General features: G+C 38.7%; 1 pseudogene; it reads right to left on the bottom strand.

The window, feature by feature from the left end:
• Nucleotides 1–755: 755 nt before the first annotated feature.
• On the bottom strand, nt 756–2,280 carry LOC149157804 (taxadien-5-alpha-ol O-acetyltransferase pseudogene; annotated as a pseudogene).
• Between the last annotated feature and the right edge of the window lie 9,675 nt (nt 2,281–11,955).

The raw sequence follows: 11,955 nt of genomic DNA, 5'->3' as shown, positions 1-11,955 counted from the left end.
ATACCGTTCATGAGATTCGAATTTCTGGAAAGTCTTGTCACCTCCCAATTTCAACAACACGGTTTCCTTCAATGACGCGTATTTCTACTCTAGATTCTGCTCCTTTCAAATCCTCCAGTTCTGCTAAAAACTGCTTGTACTTTTCTTCCTCCCTCACCCTGCACTGTGGTATTTGGATTTCCATGGTTTGGAGGGCAAGAGTTGTCTCAAGCAACCAGTTTATCATAGCCATTTCTCTATCATTTAAATAATGTAGAAACACATTTACTGTTCGAACATTGAACATAGGGAAATCTTGACATGATGGGTTGGGAGCTCCCACAAACTAAAACCAGTCACAGAGTTTTAGAGGATGGAAAGCCTTTCAATCTATTTCCTCTTTTTTCTTTTTTACACAGATTTCAATCTGATGGTTTTTCCACTGAATTAAATGACAGCTTGTAAATAATTTGACCATGATGAATTTGACAGAATACTACACAGATTTCAATCTGATGGTTTCTCCACTGAATTAACTGACAGCGTGTAAATAATTTGACCATGACTTGCCACTTGGTAAAAGGAAATCATATCAGATACATTAATTAACTCCAACCATGACATGTTATAAACATAGTTACTCTTTAGCAGATAGAGAGATGCACATTGGAATTAGAAGAAAAAGTAAAAACAATGTACAACGGAATTAGAACAAGTAAAAACAGAGCTCCCACAAACTAAAACCAGTCACAGAGTTTTAGAGGATGGAAAGCCCTTCAATCTCTTCCGTCTTTTTTTATTTGAAAATTTAAACAGTCTTGCCAAAAATATGCATTCATGCCACCCAAAGATGTAGAAGGTATCTTCACACCACTCTTCTTTTTCGGGGGACGCAGGAATGCAATCGGGAATCCTAAAGTCCCAAGCAAACTGATAGGGCATGCAATCACGGGTTCACCCCGCCCAAAGTCGACTTCATTAAATCCCAACCACCTCCACTTCATTAAATCCTAGCCACCTCCAGTCATTAAGGTACGCGTCTTCAACACACATATGCACATCTGTCATCTCTGGGCATGAGCGTTTCATTTCAAGGAACGCTATGCTCGATCTCAGGTACTCCTCATTTAAACATAACTTTGCCTTCTTTATCATCTTTACAGCATGCGAAAGGGATCCAGTCACAACCTCTCGGGCTGTATTACTGCGTGCACATGCTAGGTACTGACCATTGCCGTAGTATCCCTCTGCAAGAGGGGGGTTGAACGCCCTCCTCACGTCCACCCCGAAGAGAAGCCTGACAGCTTGATCAAGAGGAATCCCCAGAGCCCTTGTTCTTACCCGCCAGGCCAACGCTGCTAACACTTCGAACGTGGTACAATGCTCCTTCAACTCTTCTGCGATGGGCTGCTTTATACTCTGTAAAACATCCGAGCTGAAGAAAAACGAAGCCAGTATTACGTCTTTGGTTTTCACATTGGCCATCTGCTGCTATTGAGCCACTTTCAAGGAGCTCATCATGCTGAAAACGGACCAGATGGGACTGCTGTTGGGGTTTCAGAAATTCCCTCTGCCATACTGCTTCAACAGACAGCTTCGTCTCTCCTCTCGCAATCTCTGCAAGTCCCATGAGAAACTGGGCTGCCCCTCGTCCGTCACACAGACTATGGTTGAAACTCACACCCACAACAAAACCCCCGCAATCGAAGCGAGTTACCTATTTTTGTCAAAACAGAAAACACACAAACGCAACAATCAAGATCAACTCAGGTTGGAGTTGAGCGAATCCATTAAAATTGAGGAATAATGGAAAAGTAAGAGGAAAAATTTCACCTGAAAAATGAGAGGGGGTACGTCCTCGACTTGTGCAGTGAGCGGAAACTGAAAGAGCAGTTGCTCAAATGAAGGTTTCAGCTCCTCCAACTCGCCCAGCAGTGAAAGAGTGTTATGCGTGGAGGCTTCCACAAAGAGAGCGCCCTCTCCTGTGCACTCCACCTGCAGTTTTCGGCCATCTTCGGTTCTCTTTACCCGGCCTGCAAGTGGATAATAGTACACTAATACTCGTGACAGTGCATCCCTAACAACTTTCACAGGATTTGTGGTACCATAAATATTATTACAGTCATTGTTATACACAAGCAATGTATCGAATCTGCGCCTGACGATAAGATGGTCATCTAGATTGGAGATATAGAGTGTGGTTTTGGGAGAAGGTGGGGAAGGCAGCACGATGACAAACCCCAAAACATTTACAGTCAGATGAACTTGGGAGCAATATTCTTTCATATCAAGCTTCTCCATGGACGAAACTCGCTTCTGCCTTGTTCATTAATCGTTTTTTCTGTTATTCATTAACTTATTTCAATTTTGGATTAACAATCAAAATTCCTTCAATAGTCTAACACACAAATCCACGGTGAACAATATGACACGGCCGCGGCCGGGGGAATTCGTTTCAAAGGGACACGCCTTATGGTGTAAAAATGTGGTTAGGTAGTAAATGTGACCAACATCACATTTAACAATCTCCCCTAACAATGTAAACTTTGAAACGGGAACTGTAAACTCAAAACGAGAACTTTAGCCAAAAAACCCCTTAAAAACATCAAAAACAGTGCTAAAAGCAAAAAGTGTTGATGCTGGAATAACACTCTTTTTTCTCTTTTTTTTTTTTTTTTTTAGGGTAAATTTTGAACATGTTTTAAAAATGACGGTGAAAACCAATTTTTTATGCAAAAATTGTCCCAAAAACGCCTTCAAAACAAAAAGTGTTAACGTTGGGATAACACATTTTTTTTTCCCTTTTTTTTTTCAAGGGTAATATTTCAACATTTCGAAATAATAGCGTAAAATATTTTATCATGACCCTAGAAAAGATTAAAATTTCAAACAAATAATGAAAACATAAAAAAAAAAAAAAAAAAAAATTAAAAAAAAAAACGCAAAACAAAAAAAGTTTAAAAATTTACAAAACATAAATTAAAGCATATACTAAAAAAAGAACAAAAAAAAAAAAATCAATCATAAAAATGTAAAAAAAAACTAAATTAAAAAACTAAAAAACACTTGAAAATTATAAACAAATAAATAGTAAAAAAACATATTTAAAAAAATGGAAAAAATCAAAAATCAAAAATCTTGTAAACAATAAAAAAAGTTGTCAAAAAAAAAAATATATATATATATGGAAAAGAAAAAAAAAAATTAAACAAACTATAAAATTTAGGTAAAAATAGAAAAATTTAAAAAACATTATCAAAAAACTAAAAAAAATGAAATTAAAAACAAACTAAATTTAATAAAAACATAGAAAATTAACCAAAAAATAATAATTTAAAAACTACTAAAATTAATATTAAAATGTTAATTACTTAAAATATATATATATATTAAAAAGACAAAAAAAAAAAAGTTAAAAAAAAATTATCTCATAAATCATAAAAGAATTAGGAAAAAAAAAACAAAATTAAAAATATATATATACAAAATTAAGTAAATAAAAACATCAAAAAACCTAGGAAAAAAAAAAAACAAACAAACAAACTAGATTAAAAAAAATATATATATATATAGTAAAATTAACATCAAAAACATTTAAAAAAACATTGAAATTAAAACACAAAAAAAAACCCAAAAAATTTAAAAATATGCCTTTTCAGATTAAAAACAAAAAAAAACAAAATATTTAAAATTTATAAATAAACATCTATTTATCTATTTAAAAAAAAAAAAAAAAAAATTAAATTTTTTTAATACATATTGTTTTTTTTATTTAGAAAAATATATATTAAAAATTTTTAAATTAATTGATAAACAAGTTTTTTTTATTATTATTTTAAAAAAACAATTATTAATTTTTTTTTTTTTTAAGCAACGTTTTTTTTGTTTTTTTTTTTTTATTATTTAAAAAAAACAATTATTAAGTTTGTTTTTTTTTTTTTTTTTTTTTTTTTTGTTTTTTTTTTTTTTTTTTTTTTTTTTTTTTTTAATGAAAATATTTATTAAAAAAAAAAAAACCAGTTTTAAAATTTTTATTTTAAAAAAAAAAAATTTATTAAAAAATTTGTTTTTCTGGCCTCCGGGCGGCCCACGGCGGCTCGACCACGGGCGGAGGCGCTGCGCGCAGCCCTCCACCCGTGGTCGAGCCGTCGCGGGCCGCCCGGGGGGCGAGGGGCGATTCCCGGAATCGCCCGTCGGCCCCCGGGCGATTCCCGGAATCGCCCTTCGGCCCCCGGGCGGCCTGTGGCCGCGCCGCCACGGGCCGCCCGAGGGGCCGAGGGGCGATTCCGGGAATCGCCCCTGGCCCAAAAAAACAAATTTTTTAATATTTTTTTTTTTAAATAGAAATTTTAAAACTGTTTTTTTTTTTTTAAATAAAAATTTTCATTTAAAAAAATTAATAATTGGTTTATTTTTTTTAAATAATTAAAAAAAACGTTGCTTAAAAAAAATAATTTTTTAATAAATGTTAAAAAAAAAAAAAAAAATTGTGCTTATCAATATCAAATTTGTATAAAAAAATTTTTTTTTTTTTTTTTTTTTTGTTTTAAATAAAAAAAAAAAAATGTAAGTTTAAAAAATTTTAATTTTTTTTGGTGTGTTTAATCAATTTTGTTTTTGATTTTTTAAATAGAAAATACATGATTCTTAAAAAATTTAATTTTTAATTTTAAATACATGTTTTATTTATTTATTTTAAACATATATTTCTAAAATTTCTATATTTTTATGGTTTTTTTTTTTGTAAATTTCATTGTATTTTTTGTTATTTTGTTTTTTTTTTTAAATGTTTTTAATGTTAATTTTACTAGTTTTTTATTTTTATTTTTTTTTAATTTTCTATTTTTTTTTTTTTAATCTAGTTTGTTTTCATTTATTTTTTTATTTTTTTTCTTGTTTTTGTTAATGTTTTTTTAGTTTTTATATTTTGACTTACTTAATTTTATATATATATATATATATATTTTTTTTAAATTATGTTTTTTTTTTTTTCCAAATTCTTTTATAGTGTATGAAATAATTTTCTTTTATTAACATTTTTTTTGGATCTTATTTTATATATATTTTTATATGACTTTCTTTTCTTTTTTTTTTCAAAAGGTGGAAAAACCTATCAAACTCAGTTTGTCAAACCAACAGTGAGGACAGCCATCTCTGGCTGCTATCCGCGAATGTCAGTTGACACATCACTGTTATCAAGGAAAACCACGCCACCTAAAATAACCCGCTGGTGGTCCGTAAGGGAGCAGGCTTTCACTCCTGCCAGATGCCTCTGGGTCTTGGGCCGTTACCCTGTTTCCTTACGTCCGAGGAAGACGAGCTCTTAGTCAAGCAGAAGCAGTTTTAGGGCATACTCCAGGCCCTTATATGACTTTCTTGAAGTAATCAACATTTAAAAAAATAAATATAAAACAACTTAATTTTTTTTTAAGTAATCATAATTTAAAAAAACAATGGACATAATAAATTTTAAAGTGTGAAAAAATAAATCCTCTAAAAAAAAAGGTATGATGCATAACGCGTTGCATCAACACGTTTCAAAATCAGCGTAAAAATCACTAACATTTAAAAACAAATATTTATATTTGATACATGAGAATATTTAAATTGTCAAAAATATGCTCCAAAAAATAATTATTGTATTCTGCATCACCACTCTTCAAAATCGGGTCATATTTTTACTACCTCTATGAAACGGATAATCGTATCGGTTATTTAAAGTGCCAAAAACTATGTTCTAAAAAAAATATGTGTATTCTGCATCGCCCCTTTTCAAAATCGGGTCAATTTTTTGTTATCTCTACGAAATGGGTAACAGTATCAGTTCCCGTTTCAAAGTTTACATTGTTCCCTTTCTAACAATATTTTATAACCTTATTTTTTAGGGATACTTTTTTTTGTTTAATTTATGAATGTCACATTTTGAGCATACAAAAGCTATCTTTTCTTCGGAGGTCAAGTTAGACACCAAATTAGTATATGAGACTCATTGTTTATGGAAAAGAGACCCACAAAATTACACAACTATGACTACTCTTTCTCGAGCATACAAAAACTCTCTTTTCTTTGGAGGCCAAGCTAGACACGAAATTAGTGTATGTCACCCATTATTTATAGAAAAGAGACCCACAAAATCACATAACATATGTACTCTTCCTCTTTGAATTTCAACCTCTTACAAGAAAATACATGTTATTAATTTCAATCCACTCATAATGTATTATAATCACCTACAAGAAAAAAAAAATTAAGGATGATTTTTTTTTTTTTTTTTTCACTAAAACGGGTATGTTTTATTAATATGAGAAATAGCTTGGGTTCACGCTATAGCGGCCAACTTTACATTACATCCATTTTTGTTTCTTGTGCTGCTACTATAATCAGGAACCTCATGGATTACAGGGATGAAAAGAGCTTTCGCCATTTATGAGGAGTTGTCCTTTCCCTAGCATGCAGCCTTTGTTTGCCATCAAGTCTGCTTCACTATTCAGGCTTCTGAGAATGTGAAGGAATTTGTAGGAGTCAAAGTCGAGCAGGACGCTCTTTAATCTGTTTAGAGATTTATTGAGGCCTGCGTTGTTGAACAATTTGCCCGTGTTTAAATTCTTTATTAAGATCTCTGAGTCTCCAAATGCTTGGAATTCTTTATCACCTCTGTCTCTAGCTATTTGACAAGCTGTAAGGAGACCTTGGATCTCTGCGTGATTGTTGGTTTTCTGCCCGATGCCCCAGCAGAAACTGTCCCTTTTAGTGCCATCCGGGGCATAGATGACCCCTCCGGCTCCTGCTGTCCCGGGGTTGCCTTTGGAGGCTCCGTAAAAAAAAATCGTGGTTATTTTTTGTTGCCGCCACCATTCCTGGAAGTTGGGTTCGGAATCCCTTTTACGCCATTCCGGGTTCACTGAATGTGGAGCTGTTAACTGCTTCCAAGGTTGAGGGAATAGGGGGCCCAGCCACCTCTCTTCTTCAGGGAGGAGCAAGGAATCTTCTGGAGAATGTTGTTGTTGGACTGCTTCAAGGAGAAGGGATTTGGACTTTGCCGCTGCCACGAAAGGAGTTTGCAGCTTGTCATTGAATATAAAGTCCTTCCGGGTCAGCCAGATCTGCCAGCAAACAAACTTGGGGATAGTGTTCTAAGCTTTTCTCCAGATGGACTTGCTGGGTATTTTGCTGGGGTAGCTTTGATTCCATGCATCGAATAGATCAGCAACAGAATTATAAGAGGGGGCTGGGACATGTAACTCTTGAAGGATGAGACCCCAAACTTCTTTGGCAAATTTGCATTCCATAAAGAGATGTCTGGCTGTTTCTGAGCTCCTTCTGCACAGCTTGCATTTGTGCGGCCCTGCTATGCTTTTCTTCATCAAATTGTCTCCAGTTAGCAACTTGTTGTGGACCAGCGTCCAGAAGAAAAAGTTTACTTTGGGAAGCGCTAATGGTTCCCATACTTTCTTCCAAAATTCTGGCGGTTTACTGTTGTTCCTGATGGGTTGGAGGGAATTATAGGCTGCGGCTGTTGTGTAAATCCCCAAGCGCCCCCATCCCCAGCTATCCTTCATCTTTCTGTTCACTGGGGTTGCGTCTTCTAACAGGTCTTCTAGGACGCTTTTCTGCTGATATAATCGCTCTGGAATTCCAAAGAAATCCCAGCTTTTCCAGTTATCGTGGCAATCCCAATTTGACAGGTCGTAGAGGCTTTTTATACGTGCGCGTTCAAGCCAACATTTTAACTCTGTTATTTCTTCATTTTCCGCAATGGGGTCATGATTCATGATTCTGTCTTGCCACAGATTTGTGTGTTTACCGCTTCCTGGGATCCTGTACGTGCTGCGCATGAAGAAACTCGTTGTTTTGCTGCATAGTTTCCATACCTGGGAGCAGTGATTTGAATGCGCTGTCTGAATATTCCTGAGCTGGACATTATGCGCATATTTTGTTTTCAGCATGTCGCTGACAGGGTGATTGGGCTCTTTGAAGAGTTTCCAAATGATCTTGCCTCCCAATGCCAGGTTGGCTAATGCTGGATCGCGTATCTGGAGGCCTCCTTCAGAGAATGGGCGCTTGACCACGTCCCATTTCACTAAATGAAACTTGTTTTGATTTCCTTTCCCACCCTTCCAAAGGAATTCCCTAAGAATTTTTGAGATTTGATCTGTTATGCTTTTGGGGGCGAGAAGGAAGGCTGCTTGGTAGATAGGGAGCGCCGACAAGACAGTCTTGATCAGGATGAGTTTGCCTGCTTTTGTAAGCCAATATCCTCCCCAGCCTATAATTTTTGTTTTTATTTTGCTGATGATTCCAGTCCACAACGACCTCTTGTTGACGCCGTTTGTGATGGGGAGGCCAAGGTAATTGATCTTTTCCCATTGAGCGTGTCCTTTGAAGCCTATCAGGTTGGAGATGCTTGTGAGTTCCTGCTGCCCAATGTTCCAGCCGTAGACTTCACTTTTATTCCTGTTGATGGAAGCTCCTGAGACCCTGCAATAGCAATTAAGAACGGAATCAAAGGCTTTGGCTATTCTGGCTGAGGCTCCTCCTAGGAGAAGGGAGTCATCCACGAAAAGAGCATGGTTCAGGGTTGGGGAGGATAGAGAGGGTTTGAGGCCAGGGAGGGAACCTGAGGCTTTTTCTGCATCTATCTTTCTGCTGAGGGAGTCTGCGAATAGTATTTAAAGGAAGGGAGAGAGCGGGCATCCTTGCCTGAGGCCTCTCTGGGCTTGAAAAAAGGAGGAGGGACGGCCATTAACGAGAGGGGAAATCCAGGGGTTGTGGGTGCAGGCAGAGATAAGATTGACAAAATGAGGGGAAAAGCCAAAGGAGAGGAGGACTTTATAGAGGAAGGGGCGGTTGACACGGTCAAAGGCATTGGCCATATCAAGTTTTATCAGCATGCCTTTTTCTTTGCGCTGGTTGCTTGAGTGGATGATCTCCTGCACCTGGATGACATTGTCTAAGATGTGTCTGCCTTCTACAAAGCCACCTTGATTGTTAGATATCAACCTATTGAGCAATGGCTTGATCCTGTTAGCTAGCAGCTTCGCTAGAATTTTGTATGAGACGTTACAAAGCGATATTGCCCTGAATCTGGAGAAAGTTTCTGGGTTGGTTTCTTTTGGGATGAGGGCGAGGTAAGTGGAGTTGGTTCCTCCCCCTACCTTGGCTTTTCCCATGAAGCCTTTTACCATTTTTAGCAGATCAATTTTGATAATATCCCAACAGATCTTGTACAAGTGAATGGTGAATCCGTCAGGGCCAGGGGCCTTGTCCGGATCCATAGACCAGATGACTTTGCTGACTTCTTCTTCAGTGATGGGGCTGATAAGAACGGAGTTGTCTTCAGGGCTGACCAGATGAGGGATATTGGAAAGGAGGTCAGCAGTTTCCTCCTCATTTGTATGATTATCTGCGGTGTAGAGCTGTCTGAAATGTTCAACGACTGCTTCTTTTATCTTATTGAACCCTTTGCAGATCTGCCCCTCTGTGGTTTTTATTTCAAAAATATGGTTTTTGGAGAGTCTTGCTCGGTATTGGCGGTGAAAGAAAGTGGTGTTCCGGTCACCAGCTTTCAGCCACAGACTTCGAGACTTAGTTCGCCAATACTCTTCCTCCCTTCGGAGAGATCGATATGTTGAGCATTGATTTTTGACCTCTTTGTCAAGGAGCGTTGGGGTTATTTCTTCTTTTTCCATTTTTGCTTGCAGGGCCTCAAGGGACTGTACATTTTCTTTTCTTTGACTGGTTGGATTTGGGACCGGTTTCTTAATCCAATCCTTCAGGGCTTGCTTTGTGGCTTTGAGCTTTTGTTCCCATACATAACTGGAGGATCCTGTGACTGGTTTTGCCCATGCAGTTTTCACTGTTTCTATAAAGCCTTCCCTTTCTATCCAAAGAGAACTGAATCGAAAGGGGATTGGGTCGAGGTCTTCTTCTTCTTCTAGAATTAGCTGGATAGGCTTATGATCTGAAGTCAGTTTGGGCAATATTTTGGTGGTGATTATCTTCTTATGCATCATCAGAGTGCCTTGGGCTAAAAAACGGTCCAGACGAGCAACGATATGGTCCTCGCCCACTCTGTTGTTGGACCAAGTGAAGGACCCTTTGACCAGAGTGAAATCGAGGAGATCCCACTGCTGGATGAGATCTTCCACCATGGGGAGCATGGGGTCTCTATTATTAGTGCCTCCCCTTTTTTCTTTTGCTTTTAAAACTATATTTAGATCCCCAGCAAGAATGATGTTACTGGGGGAGTGCTGCTCAAGGAATTCAGTGAGAGATTTCCAACAGTCCCTCTTTTCTGAATACAGAACAGGAACATAAAGGTTGAATAGGGAGAAGGTTAACTTACTTGTGCAGTGCGTAAGTTCCGTGTAGATCCAGTGCTGGGTCTCATGGTATTTGTTCAGCTGGAAGAGGTCTTCTGTCCAGAGAGTTGCCAGCCCTCCAGATGAGCCTCTTGCGCTGACTGCTATTCCTGTACTTTTCTTCCATTTCTTCTTGTTGATGTCTAGCAGGGCTTTCCCCTCTATCTTAGTCTCTTGGAGCATTAGAATGTCTGAGGGTTCTATTTTAAGGAGATCCTTGACCGCTTCTACTTTCGAGGGGTTTCCCAGACCTCTATAGTTCCAAGAGATGAGGCGCATTATTTACCAGGGGTGGGGTGCGAGCCCCTCTTTGGGGGCCTGTTCCTGGGGTTTCTCCCGATTGACATCTCTATTGTAGGCTGGCTCCCTTGAGTTTTGAGCCTTTCCGCCTCCTCTTCCCTTGCTTCTCTACGAGATTTCCTTCCAACTTTTCTTGTGGGTTGCTCGAAGGTTTCCTCATCCAAGGAGTCAGAGCTTTCGGCTGGTTTTTTCCTTGCTACTTCTGCGTATGAAGGGTTGGAGGGACTTCCTTGGGGGGCTTCCGAGTGTGCCATTTCTACGTCTTCTGTGTTGTTGATGGGAGGGTCGATTTGGTCCTCGTTTTCCGGGGTTGTTGCGACTGTCTTGCTCTGGCTCTTTTCTTTATCATTTGAAATCTTTTCTTGAGTGGGGTTGGAGCTGCTTGGAGTCTCTCTCTGGGTGCCTTTCCCATTGCCTTTCTTCTGATTAGTGGTTTTTTGTACTTGAATCCATTGCTCGCCGTTCTGTTTGTCTGATTGTTCTTCTGACTTCTTCTTGCAGTGTTTGGCGAAGTGCCCGTTGCCATGGCAGTGCCTGCATTTAAATGGCAGTTGTTCATAGTCCAGCTCTTGGACATGCGTCCAGCCTGCGACTGTAAGTTTTATGGCTTATGGCAAGCCCTCTTCCAGGTCTACTTCGACGCAGATGCATGCACATGAATATTGGTCTTTTCTTACCGCCTAATCTATATATTTCCCTAATCCATTGCCGATGATTTGGAGTGACTTCTGGTTCCAGCAGTGTAAGGGGAGATGAGGGAGCCGCACCCACACCGGTACAGCTGATGGGACATCCTGGGTTGGGTCGAAGTCTGGCGACCATTTATTTAAGTATAGACCTTTTGGGCCCATAAAATAAGCTCCGTTTATGAAGATTAGGCTTCTGTCCTCTGCGCCTTCAAATACAAAGATGAAAAAACCTTTGCCTACGAAGTAGCTTTTTATATCTTCTTTGATTAACGGCTTCCAGTTCCTTTGTGTCCAGTGCTCCACTGACTTGGGTGAAGGCCAGAGGCCTGTGAACTGACCTATGAGGCCTCTCGCAGCGAGATTCAAGGCTGCTTTGCAGGTTTCTTCTTCAGGAAGGGCTACCGTGGGGATGGAATCCATCTTCTTGACGAACTTCTGCTGATTGACAGAGGGCACTCTCTTACAGCTCGAGGCGATCATTGCTTTGAATGCTGTCACTTCCGGGGGTGGGGGCAAAGGAGGGTCCAAAGGATCCGGGCCCCCTGGGGGAGCCATGGCTAGGCGCAGCTGCACAAAACGCACAGTGAGGAGGCGCCGATCAGGTTAATGCGGGAAGAATCTCAGGG

Source organism: Pinus tabuliformis, chromosome 5_2, assembly GCF_031772625.1.
Source record: "Pinus tabuliformis cultivar Carrire ecotype Pingquan chromosome 5_2, CPIR1, whole genome shotgun sequence".
Classification (NCBI taxonomy): Eukaryota; Viridiplantae; Streptophyta; class Pinopsida; order Pinales; family Pinaceae; genus Pinus; species Pinus tabuliformis.
Note: the sequence above shows the minus strand (reverse complement) of the source record. Positions and strands in the feature narration are given on the sequence as shown.